Source organism: Schistocerca nitens, chromosome 1 (genome assembly GCF_023898315.1).
Source record: "Schistocerca nitens isolate TAMUIC-IGC-003100 chromosome 1, iqSchNite1.1, whole genome shotgun sequence".
NCBI classification, from domain to species: domain Eukaryota; kingdom Metazoa; phylum Arthropoda; class Insecta; order Orthoptera; family Acrididae; genus Schistocerca; species Schistocerca nitens.
Window position 1 is genome coordinate 1,127,864,158 of NC_064614.1, and position 21,476 is coordinate 1,127,885,633.

At 44.3% G+C, this 21,476-nt stretch overlaps 1 pseudogene; it reads left to right on the forward strand.

Moving 5' to 3' along the window:
• Positions 1-13,932: 13,932 nt before the first annotated feature.
• LOC126208078 (5S ribosomal RNA) lies at positions 13,933-14,050 on the forward strand (annotated as a pseudogene).
• Positions 14,051-21,476: the final 7,426 nt, after the last annotated feature.

Consider the following 21,476-nt stretch of genomic DNA (forward strand, 5'->3'; position numbering starts at 1 on the left):
GCGCTGCATACGCGGAGTTTAGTGCAAACCCAAGAGGCGTGCCGTAGTCACTCCCCCGCATTTTAGTCGCGGCCTCAGCAGTCCTAGTACGATATCTTTCTCTCTTATCTTCAGTCCGAAAATTCGTCTGCTACATCTTTTAGTTTCCAATTTCTCCTATCTTGCGTTATTCCTTTCATTTCAGTGTAGGAATGTCGCACAAGATCTACTGGGTACTTGTAATTATTACAGTGCAGCTACTCACAGAGGTCCAGTGTAGACCGTGAAACGTCCCCTTAGAAAAATTAATAAATTACTGTGCTTAAACTGACACACATAATTTTTTAGCGCAACGCAATCTGACTGTCAATAATCCCTACAAAAGAATGGCCCTGACTAACATTAACCTATGTTGTTGTTGTGGTCTTCAGTCCTGAGACTGGTTTGATGCAGCTCTCCATGCTACTCTATCCTGTGCAAGCTTCTTCACCTCCCAGTACCTACTGCAACCTACATCCTGCTGAATCTGCTTAGTGTATTCATCTCTTGGTCTCCCCCTACGATTTTTACCCTCCACGCTGCCCTCCAATGCTAAATTTGTGATCCCTTGATGCCTCAGAAAATGTCCTACCAACCGATCCCTTCTTCTAGTCAAGTTGTGCCACAAACTTCTCTTCTCCCCAAGCCTATTCAATACCTCCTCATTAGTTACGTGATCTACCCACCTTATCTTCAGCATTCTTCTGTAGCACCACATTTCGAAAGCTTCTATTCTCTTCTTGTCCAAACTAGTTATCGTCCATGTTTCACTTCCATACATGGCTACACTCCATACAAATACTTTCAGATACGACTTCCTGACACTTAAATCTATACTCGATGTTAACAAATTTCTCTTCTTCAAAAACGATTTCCCTGCCATTGCCAGTCTACATTTTATATCCTCTCTACTTCGACCATCATCACTTATTTTGCTCCCCAAATAGCAAAATCCTTTACTACTTTAAGTGTCTCATTTCCTAATCTAATTCCCTCAGCATCACCCGATTTAATTTGACTACGTTCCATTATCCTCGTTTTGCTTTTGTTGATGTTCATCTTATATCCTCCTTTCAAGACACTGTCCATTCCGTTCAACTGCTCTTCCAAGTCCTTTGCTATCTCTGACAGAATTACAATGTCATCGGCGAACCTCAAAGTTTTTACTTCTTCTCCATGAATTTTAATACCTACTCCGAATTTTCCTTTTGTTTCCTTTACTGCTTGCTCAATATACAGATTGAATAACATCGGGGAGAGGCTACAACCCTGTCTCACTCCTTTCCCAACCACTGCTTCCCTTTCATGCCCCTCGACTCTTATAACTGCCATCTGGTTTCTGTACAAATTGTAAATAGCCTTTCGCTCCCTGTATTTTACCCCTGCCACCTTCAGAATGTGAAAGAGCGTATTCCAGTCAACATTGTCAAAAGCTTTCTCTAAGTCTACAAATGCTAGAAATGTAGGTTTGCCTTTTCTTAATCTTTCTTCCAAGATAAGTCGTAAGGTTAGTATTGCCTCACGTGTTCCAACATATCTACGGAATCCAAACTGATCTTCCCCGAGGTCCGCTTCTACCAGTTTTTCCATTCGTCTGTAAAGAATTCGCGTTAGTATTTTGCAGCTGTGACATTATTAAACTGATAGTTCGGTAATTTTCACATCTGTCAACACCTGCTTTCTTTGGGATTGGAATTATTATATTCTCCTTGAAGTCTGAGGGTATTTCACCTTTCTCATACATCTTGCTCACCAGATGGTAGAGTTTTGTCAGGACTGGCTCTCCCAAGGCCGTCAGTAGTTCTAATGGAATGTTGTCTACTCCCGGGGCCTTGTTTCGACTCAGGTCTTTCAGTGCTCTGTCAAACTCTTCACGCAGTATCGTATCTCCCATTTCATCTTCATCTACATCCTCTTCCATTTCCATAATATTGTCCTCAAGTACATCGCCCTTGTATAAACCCTCTATATACTCCTTCCACCTTTCTGCCTTCCCTTCTTTGCTTAGAACTGGGTTGCCATCTGAGCTCTTGATATTCATACTGAAAGGGTACAGTACCGCCCGACATTGAAAATAGGTACAACATACTTCATTATTTTTGTCAGAACAACACATTTTTTTTGTAAAATAACTCAATTTCAATTAATACAGAGAAGCCGGATACCAGTGTGGGAAAGAATGACAATTTATTTATTTAATTTATCACATGTGCACTCCCACAAAGTAAATCCCTACATCCAGTTTGGTGAGATCTGTGAAATGAATGAATGTATGGTCGTCTGCTAACTGCAGATTGTGAATGTGAATATATGATCATCTTTGAGTCGATCCTTTGGCCACCTTTGGTGGGACCAAAGAGATGAAATTTACCTGAGCTTTGAGCGCCTGAAATGTGGCTGACGAATACGGTAGCATGGTGTTCCCCCACCTCGACAGAGGTGCGAGAGGACCTAGAGAACGGCCATGTTTGAGCATTCTGCCGCTGGATCTTGTGCTATTAAGACCTGTTTTAGTTGTGCTCCGTAATGACAAAAGAGTGGAGACATGGTATGCATGTGGAATATTTAAGAGTAGTTTGAAATAATAACTTCTCTATTTCAGGAACTTTTGTGGGGAGAATTAAATGTCAGGCAGGTAATATTAATGGGATTGTAGTAATCTTCGGAAGTGACCAACGGTCACAAGGAGACCACGTGTAGCAATAAGTTGAAATACTTCCGTGTGCTTAAGTTAAGCTGAATTACTAGCGTGTGTACAATAAGTTGAAATATTTAAGAAATAGTGTGTGTACCATAAGTTCAAATATTTAAGAAATGGCGTGTGCAGGACTTGAAATTAGAGACGAGTACTTCCACGTGGTGAGTACTGTGTGAGTCTCAAACTGTGTATGAGACAAAAGATAAAGAGAAGTACTCGTCCATGGTATCAGTTGAGGACTCGCGTGTGTGATGAATACGTTCTTAATATTACTTTGCGTGATATGATTCCGTGTGACGCTAGATTCAAACTCTGAGAGAGAAGCAAGGTGAGTCGGCCGTCTATCCAGCAACGCCACTTGGCTTGCACTGCACAGGAAGACGTGCAAATATCTCCAGAGTTCATAGTAGGAAAGTAGAATTACAAAGTGGGGCAGTGTCGTGTGAAACTGGGATAAATACTAATTGAAGTGGGAAAGCTGAAAGTGATAATGTTGTGACTACTTAGTGTTTTGTATATCATGTCGTAGTGTGGTGTATGTCATGTAATTTGGGTATGTGTGGTTTGCATGGGAGAGTAGCAAGGTAGTTGCAAAAGATTAGTGGGTTATGCTTGTTCCTTCTGTACTGCTCGGTCTGGAGGATAGTTTCGTGATGATGATTGTGAGTGTCGAAGTGTGAGAAATAATAAAAGATCCTCCATCCTATCCAGAAAGTGCACTGTAGCGTTAAAAAACTTCCGAGACCATAATATAGAGATTCACCAATGTAAAGCCATGCCCACTGGACGGAATTTCTCATGTGTTATTGTTGTAGGTTATAGAATTTGTGTGTTTAGGTTAGAGAATTTATCGGAATAAATAAGATCGTGAAAAGAAAAAGATTGGTGGACTTTTCCTTCGAATTGTATGTTGTCATAATGTCCCGAATTTATAATGTGTGCGCCATTCATATTCAGTGCCGTGGCCACGTGTTGACTAAAGCCGTTAAATAAAAAAAGAAAGAAAATGTGGTATTGCCAGTGCGTAGTGTACAGTCAGAGTTCTGTAAATTACTGATAGTCAGATGCGTGTTTCCGTTGCGTATTAATCATATAGGAGGATAACTTGTAACTTACGTGTGAGTACTAGAGTTCATGTTACTCGATAAATAAGAATGAATCCACTCGCTTGGCAGACCACTCATCCTGCAGGCCTGACTGCTTGATGCCACAGTATGAGCAAGGCATGTGGGTGCCTCTCAATACAAGTGGTTCTCTTCTCTCCAAAGGTCTCTTTAATTTTCCTGTAGGCAGTATCTATCTTACCCCTAGTGAGACAAGCCTCTACATCCTTACATTTGTCGTCTAGCCATCCCTGCTTAGCCATTTTGCACTTCCTGTCGATCTCATTTTTGAGACGTTTGTATTCCTTTTTGCCTGCTTCATTTACTGCATTTTTATATTTTCTCCTTTCATCAATTAAATTCAATATTTCTTCTGTTACCCAAGGATTTCTACTGTATTAGCCCTCGTCTTTTTACCTACTTTATCGTCTGCTGCTTTTCCTACTTCATCCCTCAGCGCTACCCATTCTTCTTCTACTGTATTTCTTTCCCCCATTCCTGTCAATTGTTCCCTTATGCTCTCCCTGAAACTCTCTACAACCTCTCGTTCTTTCAGTTTATCCAGGTCCCATCTCCTTAAATTCCCACCTTTTTGCAGTTTCTTCAATTTCAATCTGCAGTTCATAACCAAGAGGTTGCGGTCAGAATCCATATCTGCCCCTGGAAATGTCTTACAATTTAAAACCTGGTTCCTAAATCTCTGTCTTACCATTATATAATCTATCTGATACCTTTTAGTATCTCCAGGATTCTTCCAGGTATACAACCTTCTTTTATGATTCTTGAACCAAGTGTTAGCTAAGATTAAGTTATGCTCTGTGCAAAATTCTACAAGGCGGCTTCCTCTTTCGTTTCTTCCCCGCAATCCATATTCACCTACTATGTTTCCTTCTCTCCCTTTTCCTACTGACGAATTCCAGTCACCCATGACTATTAAATTTTCGTCTCCCTTCACTACCTTAATAATTTCTTTTATCTCTTCATACATTTCTTCAATTTCTTCGTCATCTGCAGAGCTAGTTGGCATATAAACTTGTACTACTGTATTAGGCATGGGCTTTGTGTCTATCTTGGCCACAATAATGCGTTCACTATGCTGTTTGTAGTAGCTAACCCGCACTCCCTATAACCCTGTATTCACCTGACCAAATGTCTTGTTCCTCCTGCCACCGAACTTCACTAATTCCCACTATATCTTACTTTAACCTATCCATTTCCCTTTTTAAATTTTCTAACCTACCTGCCCGATTAAGGGATCTGACATTCCACGCTCCGATCCGTAGAACGCCAGTTTTCTTTCTCCTGATAACGACGTCCTCTTGAGTAGTCCCCGCCCGGAGATCCGAATGGGGGACTATTTTACCTCCGGAATATTTTACCCAAGAGGACGCCATCATCATTTAATCATACAGTAAAGCTGCATGTCCTCGGGAAAAATTACGGCTGTAGTTGCCCCTTGCTTTCAGCCGTTCGCAGTACCCGCACAGCAAGGCCGTCTTGGTTAATGTTACAAGGCCAGATCAGTCAATCATCCAGACTGTTGCCCCTGCAACTACTGAAAAGGCTGCTGCCCCTCTTCAGGAACCACACGTTTGTCTGGCCTCTCAACAGATACCCCTCCGTTGTGGTTGCACCTACGGTACGGCCATCTGTATCGTTGAGGCACGCAAGCCTCCCCACCAACGGCAAGGTCCGTGGTTCATGGGGGGGGGGGGGGACATTAACCTATACCTTTCACAAATCTCTTACCTCACAAAAATCTTCGTTACTCGAATTACTGCAATACAGCGAGCGCCACTACTGGCAGCTAAATAAAAGATTCAAACTATAGAAGGCACTAACTACTGATAGGCATAGTTAGCAAATGAAAGATTTTGATAGAGAACAAACAATTTATTTACCTTAATAGAGTTCAAAAGTCATAATATATATCAGTTCATGATATCCAGTCTAACAAATTTACTGTCTCTGTCCAGATCATCCGCTATCAAAACTCCGCCATCTCACTCCCCACATACACCACTGTTGGCGGCTCACCTCCAACTGCTCAACGCTACGCGCTGTTAACTGCCAATTGCCCAACACTACAATAACCAACAACAATGCAAACCAGCCACAGACTGCACACAGCACAGGCAGTGATTTTCATACAGAGCGCTACGTGGCGTTACCAATATAAAAACCTAAACAGCCTACTTACAACCGCGATTATCGTATAGGAGCGAAACTTCGTAGATATTGAAACGTCTCCTTAGAAAAGTAGTGAATTACTGTGCTGGTAAACCCCTTACGTTATTTGATTTTCAAATAGCTGAGCAGAGCTGAACGTACTCAGACATTTCTCTCTTTACTTATTCTGATCAACACTAAACTGACACACAATATTTTTAGCACAACGCAATCTGACTTTCAATAATCCCTACAAAAGAATGGCCGTGACTAACAATAACCTATACCTTTCATGAATCACTTACCTCACAAAAATCTTCGTTACTCGAACTACTGCAATACAGCGAGCGCCAATACTGCCAGCTAAATAAAGGATTCAGACTACTGCAGCGACTAACTACTGATAGGCATAGTTAGCAAATGAAAGATTTTGATAGAGAACAAACAATGTATTTACCTTTATAGTGTTCAAAAGTCATTATATATATATGAGTTCATGACATCCAGTCTTACAAATTTCGTTTTTCTGACGGACACACGTCCAGATTGTCCGCTCTGAAAATTCTGCCATCTCTCTCCCCACATCCACCACTGCTGGCGGTTCACCTCCAAACTGCGCAACGCTACACGCTGTTCACATTCAACTGCCCAACACTACAATAGCAAATATTCCAACAATGCAAACCAGCCACAGACTGCACACAGCACAGCCAGTGATTTTCATACAGAGTGCTACGTGGCGTTACCAACATAAAAACCTAAACAGCCTACTTACAATATGCTAATCCTTAACGCGTAAATGATTTACGCTGAAAAAAATAGTTGCAGTTTCGTCCACCAGTTGTAAATCTGGCGCAGTATGACCTTATGACATCCATACTACCATTTTACAAGCCGTAACAGTTAATAATAAAATCAACATTATGCCTTTCTCTCTTGTCTGACCGTCTCTGCCCAAGTCCAATTCCTAATTCAGTACATATTGAATAATTTTTTAAGTCTTTTTTGCATTCACAGCGCCAGATTTACAGCTAGTGGCAAAAATTGGAACTAATTATTTTCCAGCGTAAATCGGACCGAATTAACGTATTAGCATATCTACCAAATTTCGTTACTTCTTTCTTTCTTTCACTGGTGCCATGTCCCGCGCTGGCGCAGGGTCGGCATTGTTAGGAACGGATTTGGGAGGGTTAGTGGAAAGCGGTGGCCGGATGCCCTTCCTGCCACCACCCCGTAATCCCCAGGACGGAATTAGCGTACCCCTGCTGTCTGCGGCGAGTTTAATTCATGGTATAGTGCGAACGTGTTCAGATGTCTGTGAGTCGTGTAACTCAGGCGGAACGTGGGGACAACCCCGGTATTCACCTAGTGGGATGTGGAAAACCGCCTAAAAACCACATCCAGGCCCTCGTCGTTAATTCGCCGGACGGATTCGATCCGGGGCCGGCGCGCCTACCCGAGTCCAGGAAGCAGCGCGTTAGCGCGCTCGGCTACCCTGGCGGGTACCTAATTTCGTTACTATATGATAATTATGGCCTACTCTAGTCCTGTTGAGTAGCTTCACTTTAATTATAACCAGCCAGTACCTTTGTCAGGTTAGTACCAGCAAACCGATTCGTTAAAAACTGAAACTCCCATGTATCAGACTGACGTATTAGTTAATGTGTGAAATATTTGACTTAAAGCAAGTAACACAGAAAAGGTTTATGAACAGTTTAAAATTAGGTCTAAAGTTTGTTGGAAGTACCTAAGTGTTCTCGTTATCAAATACTGTATACATATACTCTGAGTAATTTGCTCTCCAGTTTGAGCAAAAGGTAGTTTATCAGACAGCTCAATGTTTATGAGGCCATTTTTTTAAGTATGTGTTGTACAAAGATGTAATTTTATAGGTGCGTCCATTAGTAGATATTGTTTGCGAAGTCTGGTGGGAATAGAGTCAGCAGTAAAGAAGCAATAACTTAAAACATCACGCTGCGGTCTTGTTGCTACAACAAAAAAAATATTTTAAGCAATAAAAGTTTTCTCTTTCATCACTTCGTGAGACGTGTCAGCGAAAAAAATGTTTAGAAAATGTTTTAAATTATGTGTAAAGTTTTTTGCAAGTCATTATATGCTTTCTTTCTAAAATAGTGGAACGATGAAGTCTGTGTTTTAGTAGGCCGTCAATTACGCTTCCTCAAGACAAACAGATGGTTTCAAGGCACGAAATTCGAATTTACGCCAGATTTCTAAATATGATAACAGGTGGAAAGACTGTCAAAAGAAAATTGGTATCACTGAGAAAGACCGTTGTTGCTAAGCGAACTGTGAAATGTATGTGTGGCATATACAGCCGAGGGTCCCTTTCTGGAGAATTCGGTCGCCCCCTTTCTGGAGAATTCCGTCGCCTGATATTAGGCTTTTTATTTGACGCACTTCTCCCGGGAAGGTTACTATTTCCTAGTAAATACATCGACTTTCATTATGATTCACGATACTTGTTAACAAGTTTATTGACGGCTCAGTGAATTACTCAGTCAGGATCAAAAACTCACAGAAACCTCACAAAACGATTCCCAACTCTCTATGGACTCTTGAGTAAATTTTCTGGTGAGCTGCAGGATGCGAAAAAGACATTTGAATACAAACCGCAGTATTTTCGCATATTTTAATACTGTAATGCACGATGACAACGCATTTAAAGTTTTCTTTGTAATTTATCTCTTTCATATAAACTCTTTCTGCTGTTTCTCTTAATGGTAGTAAATTTTCGATGTGCTGAAACGATCTGTCATGTTGCTTTTCATGAAATCTTATTTATGTACGGTATTTTCATGAAAGCATTGAAAATGTCAGGCAATATTTTTAATTCCTTCTACTTTGGTCAGGAAATATTTAGCTTCCGTAAGTAGAACTGGTTTTTCTTATTAGCGGATGTACATTTCGTGCAGATAGAACAAAAGTTTTTCCGTTTATTTCTTTTTAGAAATTGCAATTGAAATCATATTGAGAGGCTGATTTCACCAATGTGTTAGATTGGTGTACAAGTTCGTAGCTTTTTTGCATAAGTTTAATAAAAACGATAAATTCAGATAACAGAGATTTTAGTCATCAATAATATATTCTCCTTCACTGTTTACAACAGTCTGCAAACACTGGATTAACTTGTCGATACCACGATTGGAGAAGTCAGGTGGTTTTTCAGGGAAAAGATCTCGCCGAGTCATGTTCGGAGCGCATTTTAATGTGGAAAGGAAATTCCTAGAGGATTGTACGATAGAGAGCGGAATAGGTGAAAATCTGAAAGCGCAAGATCATGTGAATAAGGTGAGTGCGGAAAGACTTTCCTTTCCAAGCCAACTGCTGTATAGTGTTTCTTTGTCAGTCTAGAAGAATGCTGGCGGCTGTTATCGTGGAGTAGCATCACTTCATGCAGTGTTCCTGGTCGTTGTTCTTGGACTGCATCTGCGAGGCGTCTCAGCTGTTGACAATAAATGCCAACAATGATGGTTACATCTTGGGGAAGTACACTACTAGCCAATAAAATTGCTACACACAAGAACAAATGCAGATGATAAACGGGTATTCATTGGACAAATATATTATACTAGAACTGACTTGTAATTACATTTTCACGCAATTTGGGTGCATAGATCCTGAGAAATCAGTACCCAGAACAACCACCTCTGGCCGTAATAACGGCCTTGATACGCCTGGGCATTGCCCATGCAGCTTCAACGCGATACCACAGTTCATCAAGAGTAGTGACTGGCGTATTGTAACGAGTCAGTTGCTCGGCACCATTGACCAGACGTTTTCAGTTGGAGAGAGATCTGGAGAACATTTTCTGCATCCAGAAAGGCCCGTACAGGACCTGCAATATGCTGTCGTGCATTATCCTGCTGAAATGTAAGGGTTTCGCAGGGATCGAATGAAGGGTAGAGCCACGGGTCGTAACACATCTGAAATGTAACGTCCACTGTTCAAAGCACCGTCAATGCGAACAAGAGGTGACCGAGACGTGTAGCCAATGGCACCACATACCATCACGCCGGGTGGTACCTCAGTATGGCGATGACGAATACACGCTTCCAATGTACGTTCACCGCGATGTCGCCAAACACGGATGCGACCATCATGATGTTGTAAACAGAACCTGATCTGAAAAAAATGACGTTTTGCCATTCGTGAACCCAGCTTCGTCGTTGAGTACACCATCGCAGGCGCTTCTCTGTGATGCAGCGTAAAGGGTAACCGCAACCATGGTCTCCGAGCTGATAGTCCATGCTGCTGCAATCGTCGTCGAACTGTTCGTGCAAATGGTTGTTGTCTTGCAAACGTCCCTATCTGTTGACTGAGGGATCGAGACGTGGCTGCACGATCCGTTACAGCCATGCGGATAAGATGCCTGTCATCTCGACTGCTAGTGATAGGAGGCCGTTGGGATCCAGCACGGCGTTCCGTATTACCCTCATGAACCTACCGGTTCCATGTTCTGCTAACAGTCATTGGATCTCGACCAAGGCGAGCAGCAATTTCGCGATACGATGGACCGCAATCGCGACAGTCTACAATCCGACCTTTATCAAAGTCGGAAACGTGATGGTACGTATTTCTCCTCCTTACACGAGGCATCACAACAACGTTTCACCAGGCAACGCCGGTCAACTGCTTTTTTGTATGAGAACTCGGTTGGACACTTTCCTCATGTCAGCACGTTGTAGGTGTCGCCACCGGTGCCAACCTTGTGTGAATGCTCTGAAAAGCTAATCATTTGCGTATCACAGCATCTTCTCCCTGTCGGTTAAATTTCGCGTCTGTAGCACGTCATCTTCGTGGTGTAGCAATTTTAATGGCCAGTAGTGTATCAGCGCCTGCGACGATGTTCGGTAAAAGTTTGTCACGTTCATCTTTTGTGGATGCGTGCAGGTCTTTGTAAGGGGATTTGCAGCTTTCTTTGGGCTCATCTATTCCTCATGACCAGCGACGATACAGGACAGGAATGGTCGGTATTGTTCACGAAGCAGTTGATGACGAGCAAGTAGAGATGCACATTTGGCCACACGCAGAATTTTATGGTTTTGACTTAGAGCATGCGGTACCCATACACCTGATTCTTCAGCCTGCCCCATTGCATGCTAATATCGCATGATGATGCAACGATCACAGTTCATCATATACACTCCTGGAAATGGAAAAAAGAACACATTGACACCGGTGTGTCAGACCCACCATACTTGCTCCGGACACTGCGAGAGGGCTGTACAAGCAATGATCACACGCACGGCACAGCGGACACACCAGGAACCGCGGTGTTGGCCGTCGAATGGCGCTAGCTGCGCAGCATTTGTGCACCGCCGCCGTCAGTGTCAGCCAGTTTGCCGTGGCATACGGAGCTCCATCGCAGTCTTTAACACTGGTAGCATGCCGCGACAGCGTGGACGTGAACCGTATGTGCAGTTGACGGACTTTGAGCGAGGGCGTATAGTGGGCATGCGGGAGGCCGGGTGGACGTACCGCCGAATTGCTCAACACGTGGGGCGTGAGGTCTCCACAGTACATCGATGTTGTCGCCAGTGGTCGGCGGAAGGTGCACGTGCCCGTGGACCTGGGACCGGACCGCAGCGACGCACGGATGCACGCCAAGACCGGAGGATCCTACGCAGTGCCGTAGGGGACCGCACCGCCACTTCCCAGCAAATTAGGGACACTGTTGCTCCTGGGGTATCGGCGAGGACCATTCGCAACCGTCTCCATGAAGCTGGGCTACGGTCCCGCACACCGTTAGGCCGTCTTCCGCTCACGCCCCAACATCGTGCAGCCCGCCTCCAGTGGTGTCGCGACAGGCGTGAATGGAGGGACGAATGGAGACGTGTCGTCTTCAGCGATGAGAGTCGCTTCTGCCTTGGTGCCAATGATGGTCGTATGCGTGTTTGGCGCCGTGCAGGTGAGCGCCACAATCAGGACTGCATACGACCGAGGCACACAGGGCCAACACCCGGCATCATGGTGTGGGGAGCGATCTCCTACACTGGCCGTACACCACTGGTGATCGTCGAGGGGACACTGAATAGTGCACGGTACATCCAAACCGTCATCGAACCCATCGTTCTACCATTCCTAGACCGGCAAGGGAACTTGCTGTTCCAACAGGACAATGCACGTCCGGATGTATCCCGTGCCACCCAACGTGCTCTAGAAGGTGTAAGTCAACTACCCTGGCCAGCAAGATCTCCGGATCTGTCCCCCATTGAGCATGTTTGGGACTGGATGAAGCGTCGTCTCACGCGGTCTGCACGTCCAGCACGAACGCTGGTCCAACTGAGGCGCCAGGTGGAAATGGCATGGCAAGCCGTTCCACAGGACTACATCCAGCATCTCTACGATCGTCTCCATGGGAGAATAGCAGCCTGCATTGCTGCGAAAGGTGGATATACACTGTACTAGTGCCGACATTGTGCATGCTCTGTTGCCTGTGTCTATGTGCCTGTGGTTCTGTCAGTGTGATCATGTGATGTATCTGACCCCAGGAATGTGTCAATAAAGTTTCCCCTTCCTGAGACAATGAATTCACGGTGTTCTTATTTCAATTTCCAGGAGTGTATGACAGTTCTCGAGTATACTGACGTGGGTCATTGTGAATTAATGGGTTTAAACGATTATCATCAGACACCGAAGGTCTTCCTGAATGCAGAGAGTCATTAATGTCTACAGCTACATCTACATGGATACTCTGCAAATCACATTTAAGTGCCTGTCGGAGGGTTCATCGAACCACCTTCACAATTCTCTTTCATTCCAATCTCGTATAGCGCGCGGGAAGAATGAACACCTATATCTTTCCGTACGAGCTCTGATTTCCCTTATTTTATCGTGGTGATCCTTCCGCCCTACGTAGGTAGGTGTCAACAAAATATTTTCGCATTCGGAGGAGAAAGTTGGTGATTGGAATTTCGTGAGAAGATTCCGTCGCAACGAAAAACACCTTTCTTTTAATAATTTCCAGCCCAAATCCTGTATCATTTCTGTGACACTCCCATATTTCGCGATAATACAAAACGTACTGCCTTTCTTTGAACTTTTTCGATGTACTTCGTCAGTCCCGCCTGGCAAGGATCCCACACCGCGCAGCAATATTCTAAAAGAGGACAGTCAAGCGTAGTGTAGGCAGTCTCCTTAGTAGGTCTGTTACATTTTCTAAGTGTCCTGCCAATGAAACGCAGCCTTTGGTTAGCCTTCCCCACAACATTTTCGATGTGCTTTCCAATTTAAGTTGTTCGTAATTGTAATACCTAGGTATTTAGTTAAATTTACTGCTTTTAGATTAGACTGATTTATCGTGTAACCGAAGTTTAACGAGTTCCTTTTAGCACTCATGTGGTTGACCTCACACTTTTCGTTATTTTTTCGACGTACTCTGTCCAATGGCTTCATCCCCAAACACGACACAAATGTTTCTGGCCGCTTTCACCCGTCTACTGAACTGAAACAGAAGAACATGCCGGAAATGTTCCAATTTCTCCACTTAGGACTCCATTTTCTAGCGTCTACAGATCCACTCACCATTTCCAAATAGCAAACTGACAATAGATAAACTCAAATAACAACAACGAATTCCAATTAAAAACGTCAATCGAGAAATAAACCAATAGCAACCGGAATATCAACATCCAAAAGAAAAACGCTACGGACTTAACCACCAACCTAATATTTTTATGTGTAACATGTGTATACAAAACAGAGAATGGAAATCTTAATTTGAAAAATATGTACGATTTTTTAAATTCTCCTATAAAATCTAGAGAAATGGGCTTACTTGTGTATAGTTCCTGCAATCATAGATTATTTTTTGGCCAACTAGTGAAGTAACAATCCTGAAGTCTTACGTCCACGAGTAACATGCAGAATTCTCTTCTCGAATTGTTCTTTCTTCCAGTTACCTTTTTCCATATTATAACAGCGGGCAACGGCTTTGCCGCAGTGGATACACCGGTCCCCGTGAGATCACCGAAGTTAAGCGCTGTCGGGCGTGGTCGGCACTTGGATGGGTGACCATCTAGGCCGCCATGCACTGTTGCCATTTTTCGGGGTGCACTCAGCCTCGTGATGCCAATTGAGGAGCTACTCGTCCGAATAGTAGCGGCTTCGGTCAAGAATACCATCATAACGACCGGGAGAGCGGTGTGCTGACCCCACGCTCCTCCTATCCGCATCCTCCACTGAGGATGACACGGCGGTCGGATGGTCCCGGTAGGCCACTCGTGGCCTGACGACGGAGTGCATATTATAACAGCGGTCGACAAAGTGCATTTCAAAAAACGATACAGTCGATCAGTCTCAAAATGAATCTCACACAACAGACGCGCGGATCCCGTTCTAGCACCACGGAATCGGTCCGTTTCCGGTTGTTAGTTCCTGTTCTACTCGATCTCCCACCTGATCAACCCACGCTGGTACGTGACGGCGTTAAGTTGCTAGACGATGAGGTGGTCATATCCTTGGCATAATCTGATAAGAGAGTGATTCACGTTGCAGCCAGTTGCTTCTCTGTCCGCCAGCGCAGAGCCACGCAGTCTGGCTCGACACCTGTTTAGCAGGCACCTCTCTGGGTCAGGGCTTCAACAGCGTTCGCGAACCAGCCGCGTGATGGAGTGCGTCCGGTTCTCCGCATCTGCCTTTTTCTCTCCTCTCCTTCTCTCCCTCTCCCTCTCCCGCCCCCCTTCCTCTCTCTCTGTGCACGTGTGTGTGTGTGTGTGCAGCTTTCCGCACCTGTGCGCGCCGCCCTGACTCAGCAGCCACGCCGTCGCGTGATGTCAGATTCTTGACCGCCAGCCAACGGGCGGCGATCGTACGATGCTGGCTGGCTGCAGCTCGCTCAAGGCCCAAGCCGAGCCCAGCCGCTTTCGGAGCTGCCCTCTTCTGCGGGCCTCTGCACCCAGCCCGGCGTGCCGCAGCCCTGCGTCACGCGTGCTGAATACACTTCATCCTTGCTCTACAATCCGTCCGCCAGCTGCAGTGCGAGAACTACCACGTTCAACTCCATTTTAGAAGAGTGCACAAAGGTTGTTCTCGTTGCTCTCCAATACCGATTCAGTAGTATTGTCTCACTGTTGCGGTAATATCTCATTCATATGGATCGAGCGAGGTGGTGCAGTGGTAAGACACTGGACTCGCATTCGGGAGGACGACGGTTCAATCCCGCGTCCGGCCATCCTGATTTAGGTTTTCCGTGATTTCCCTAAATCACTCCAGGCAAATGCCGGGATGGTTCCTCTGAAAGGGCACGGCCGACTTCCTTACCTAATCCGATGAGACCGATGACCACGCTGTCTGGTCTCCTTCCCCAAAACCAACCAACCATTCATATGGTTTCTGTTCCATTTAAAACTAGATGTTTCCCAGTGACCTTGTTCGCATATGCAAGTGTCGCATATATTGCACACACACACACACACACACACACACACACATATATATATATATGGTGTTTCAAAAATGACCGGTATATTTGAAACGGCAATAAAAACTAAACGAGCAGCGATAGAAATACACCGTTTGTTGCAATATGCTTTGGACAACAGTACATTTTCAGGCAGACAAACTTTCGAAATTACAGTAGTTACAATTGTCAACAACAGATGGCGCTGCGGTCTGGGAAACTCTATAGTACGATATTTTCCACATATCCACCATGCTTAGCAATAATATGGCGTAGTCTCTGAATGAAATTACCTGAAACGTTTGACAACGTGTCTGGCGGAATGGCTTCACATGCAGATGAGATGTACTGCTTCAGCTGTTCAATTGTTTCTGGATTCTGCGGTACACCTGGTCTTTCAAGTGTCCCCACAGAAAGAAGTCACAGGGGTTCATGTCTGGCGAATAGGGAGGCCAATCCACGCCGCCTCCTGTATGTTTCGGATAGCCCAAAGCAATCACACGATCATCGAAATTTCATTCAGGAAATTAAAGACGTCGGCCGTGCGATGTGGCCGGGCACCATCTTGCATAAACCACGAGGTGTTCGCAGTGTCGTCTAAGGCAGTTTGTACCGCCACAAATTCACGAAGAATGTCCAGATAGCGTGATGCAGTAATCGTTTCGGATCTGAAAAATGGGCCAACGATTCCTTTGGAAGAAATGGCGGCACAGACCAGTACTTTTTGAGGATGCAGGAACGATTGGACTGCAACATGGGGCTTTTCGGTTCCCCATATGCGCCAGTTCTGTTTATTGACGAAGCCGTCCAGGTAAAAATAAGCTTCGTCAGTAAACCAAATGCTGCCCACATGCATATCGCCGTCATCAATCCTGTGCACTATATCGTTAGCGAATGTCTCTCGTGCAGCAATGGTAGCGGCGCTGAGGGGTTGCCGCGTTTGAATTTTGTATGGATAGAGGTGTAAACTCTGGCGCATGAGACGATACGTGGACGTTGGCGTCATTTGGACCGCAGCTGCAACACGGCGAACGGAAACCCGAGGCCGCTGTTGGATCACCTGCTGCACTAGCTGCGCATTGCCCTCTGTGGTTGCCCTACCTTTCCAGCACGTTCATCCGTCACGTTCCCAGTCCGTTGAAATTTTTCAAACAGATCCTTTATTGTATCGCTTTTCGGTCCTTTGGTTACATTAAACCTCCGTTGAAAACTTCGTCTTGTTGCAACAACACTGTGTTCTAGGCGGTGGAATTCCAACACCAGAAAAATCCTCAGTTCTAAGGAATAAACCATGTTGTCCACAGCACACTTGCACGTTGTGAACAGCACACGCTTACAGCAGAAAGACGACATACAGAATGGCGCACCCACAGACTGCGTTGTCGTCTATATCTTTCACATCACATGCAGCGCCATCTGTTGTTGAAAATGGTAACTACTGTAATTTCGAAAGTTTGTCCGCCTGAAAATGTACTGTTGTCCCAAGCATATTGCAACAAACGGTGTATTTCTATCGCTGCTCGTTTAGTTTTTATTGCCGTTTCAAATATACCGGTCATTTTTGAAACACCCTGTATATATATATATATATATATATATATATATATATATATATATATATATGGTGAGTCACCTAGCCGGCCGTGGTGGCCAAGCGGTTAAAGGCGCTACAGTCTGGAACCGCGCGGCCGCTACGGTCGCAGGTTCGAATCCTGCCTCGGGCATGGCTGTGTGTGATGTCCTTAGGTTAGTTAGGTTTAAGTAGTTCTAAGTTCTAGGGGACTGATGACCTTAGAAGTTAAGTCCCATAGTGCTCAGAGCCATTTGAACCATTTTTGAGTCACCTAACGTTACCGCTGGATATATTTCGTAAACCACATCAAATACTGACGAACCGATTCCACAGACCGAACGTGAGGAGAAGGGCTAGTGTAATTGTTTAATACGAGCCGTACAAAAATGCACGGAAGTATGTTTTTTAACACAAACCTACGTTTTTTTAAATGGAACCACGTTAGTTTTGTTAGCACATCTGAACATATAAACAAATACGTAATCAGTGCCGTTTGTTGCATTGTAAAATGTTAATTACATCCGGGGATATTGTAACCTAAAGTTGACGCTTGAAACCTCCGACGTTCAGTTGCGTGTTGTAACAAACACGGGCCACGGTCGGCGAGCAGCATCTGCAGGGACATGTTTACGATGACGACCGTGTTTACGACTGTGGCTGTAGTGCACTGTTGTGGTTTGGTCTAGCTGTCGCAGTGTCCGCATGTAGAGCTTGCTGCTATTGTTATTCTGCATTCGTCTCCGCACGCAGACCAACTGTAGTACACCGTGTTACCAGACGTCTGTGATAGTGTAGTGTTGTAGGAACTGTGACCATGGTGTATTCGAACTCTGAAAAGGTGGAGATGATAGTCATCTATGGCGAGTGCCGACGAAATGCAGCTGAAGCCTGCAGGGTGTATGCAGAACGGTACCCGGACAGAGAGCATCCAACGTGCCGCACATTGCAAAACATCTACCGCCAACTGTATGCAACAGGTATGGTCGTAGCACGCAATCGGGTCCGTAACAGGCCCGTCACAGGCGAAGCGGGTGCAGTTGGTGTGTTAGCTGCTGTTGCCATGAACCCACACATGAGTACACGGGACATTGCGAGAGCCGGTGGACTGAGTCAAAGTAGTGTCATGCGCATACTGCATCGTCACCGCTTTCACCCGTTTCATGTGTCGCTACATCAGCAATTACATGGTGATGACTTTAATCATCGAGTGCAATTCTGTCAATGGGCATTAACAGAGAATGCGTTGCAGTTCTACCTGTTTACCGATGAAGCGGGTTTCACAAACCAAGGGGCAGTGAATCTACGGAACATGCATTACTGGTCCGTGGACAATCCTCGCTGGCTCAGACAGGTAGAGCGACAGCGACCGTGGACTGTAAATGTATGGTGCGGAATCATTGGCGACCACCTCATTGGTCCTCACTTCATTGCAGGGGTCCAAACAGCTGCAACATACATCGCGTTTCTACAGAATGATCTGCCAACGTTGCTCGAAAATGTCCCATTGGAAACGCGTCGACGTATGTGGTATCAGCATGATGGTGCACCTGCACATTCCGCAATTAACACTAGGCTGACCCTTGACAAGATGTTCGACGGGCGTTTCATAAAATGGCCAGCCTGTTCTCCTGATCTTACACCTCTGGACTTCTTTCTGTGGGGTACGTTAAAGGAGAATGTGTACCGTGATGTGCCTACAACCCCAGAGGATATGAAACAACGTATTGTGGCAGCCTGCGGCGACATTACACCAGATGTACTGCGGCGTGTACGACATTCATTACGCCAGGGATTGCAGTTGTGTGCAGCAAATGATGGCCACCACATTGAACATCTGTTGGCCTGACATGTCGGGACACACTCTATTCCACTCCGTAATTGAAAACGGAAACCACGTGTGTACGTGTACCTCACTCCTCATGGTAATTTACATGAGCGTCAGTGAGAAAGACCAATAAAAAGGTGTTAGCATGTGGACGTAATGTGCTGTTCCAATCTCTTCTGCACCTAAGGTCCATCACCGTTCCCTTTGGATCCCTACGTAATTCGGTGCTCTCCTATACACACGATCGAACAGCGGAGCTGTAGTACTCAAGCGTCAACTTTAGGTTACAATATCTCCGGATGTAATTAACATTTTACAATGCAACAAACGGCACTGATTACGTATTTGTTTATATGTGCAGATGTGCTAACAAAACTAACGGGATTCCATTTAAAGAAACGTAGGTTTGTGTTAAAAAACATACTTCCGTGCATTTTTTTATGGTTTCTATTAACCAATTACACTAGCCCCTCTCCTCACGTTCGGTCTGTAGAATCGATTCGTCAGTATTTGATGTGGTTTACGAAATATATCCAGCGGTAATGCTAGGTGACTCACCCAGTATATATATATATATATATATATATATATATATATATATATATATATATGTGTGTGTGTGTGTGTGTGTGTGTGTGTGTGTGTGTGTTGGTGTTGGTCCATTGATCGTGACTGGGCCAAATATCTCACGAAATAAGCATCAAACGAAAAAACTACAAAGAACGAAACTCGTCTAGCTTGAAGGGGGAAACCAGATGGCGCTATGGTTGGCCCGCTACATGGCGCTGCCATAAGTCAAACGGATATCAACTGCGTATCTTTAAACAGGAACCACCATTTTTATTACATATTCGTCTAGTACGTAAAGAAATATGAATGTTTTAGTTGGACCACTTTTTTCGCTTTGTGGTAGTCACAAACGTATAAGTACGTGGTATCACGTAACATTCTGCCAGTGCGGACGGTATTTGCTTCGTCATACATTACCCGTGTTAAATGGACCGTTTACCAATTGCGGAAAAGGTCGATATCGTGTTGATATATGGCTATTGTGATCAAAATGCCCAACGGGCGTGTGCTATGTATGCTGCTCGGTATCCTGGACGACATCATCCAAGTGTCCGGACCGTTCGCCGGATAGTTACGTTATTTAAGGAAACAGGAAGCGTTCAGCCACATGTGAAACGTCAACCACGACCTGCAACAAATGACGATGCCCAAGTACGTGTTTTCGCTGCTGTCGCGGCTAATCCGCACATCAGTAGCAGACAAATTGCACGAGAATCGGGAATCTCAAAAACGTCTGTGTTGAGAACGCTACATCAACATCGATTGCAAAAAATGGTTCAAATGGCTCTGAGCACTACGCGACTTAACTTCTGAGGTCATCAGTCGCCTAGAACTTTGAACTAATTAAACCTAACTAACCTAAGGACATCACACACATCCATGCCCGAGGCAGGATTCGAACCTGCGACCGTAGCGGTCGCCCGGTTCCAGCCTGTGGCGCCTATAACCGGCCGCCCACATCGATTGCACCCGTACCATTTTTCTATGCACCAGGATTTGCATGGCGACGACTTTGAACGTCGTGTACGGTTTGTAACGTCTAGTAATAAACAAAGACAATATATTGTGTAATAATGAGAATATTAGATGTGTCATATTGTGTCATTGTGAAAAATTATGTATTTTTTCTTTATTATTTATTTCTGAGAACGTCTGCGTCGGCGAGTAATAAGACCGACACAGAAGATAAATGTTGTACAGAGATCACAAAATGAATTAGTATATAATGCATGATGTAAAGTACAGTCTTTGTCTTCTTAATCTGGAAGCTGTGAGAGAAAGATCTCCTGTTGTTGTCGTAGAGAGCGAGAAGGTAGCATTCTTTTGTCGAGATTGGGAATTGTACGCCATTACGTGTGCATTTACACAGGTCTGTAATTGTTGAGATATTTAAATGTTTCAATAGAGTTGTTTAAATGAAAACGTGTATTATTTAATTGTTAAAGCTTGCTTGCCTATTATCCCATCCGGTTAAGATATTTTTCAGATATAAAAAAAATTATTATCTGTGGAGCTGAGCTGTGTGGAGAAAGAAGAGCCGCTGACGCGGCGTATTTAAACGACTTACAATATCGTCGAGTATACCGCAAGGAAGCGGTAAAATAATAGTAGAATAATATTATTTCTTTTAGCTCCCAGACTGGCCGTGAAGATCAGCAGATTTTATGATGTGTTGCAGGTTGACGCGGGCTGCTGATAAGATATAAATTACAGTGCAAATAATTTAATGTACTTACCGAATCCGATAGGAATCTTGCTGTGCTCCGTTCTGATCTGGCTAAATTTTATAGTGATAACGTAATTTTCTTTAATGAGAGTCTCATGTTCTTGGGCTAGTCGTGGTATGAAACAGCATTCTAGTAAGAAATAAAATCCACTGCAAACTTGTGTTTTTGAACGATTGTACGAACTGTAACATCAGTGATCATAAAACAGTAATTTCAACTTTGAATAACTATGAAGTAGGAAAGATATATTGAACCTTAGCATGAGTTGCAGTTACTAAAAATCGTTCTTTAAATTGTAGGCCAGATCCAGAACAATAAGACCTCTATAGATACATTTTATTTTACTAAAAGGTAACGATGATAAAGAAATTA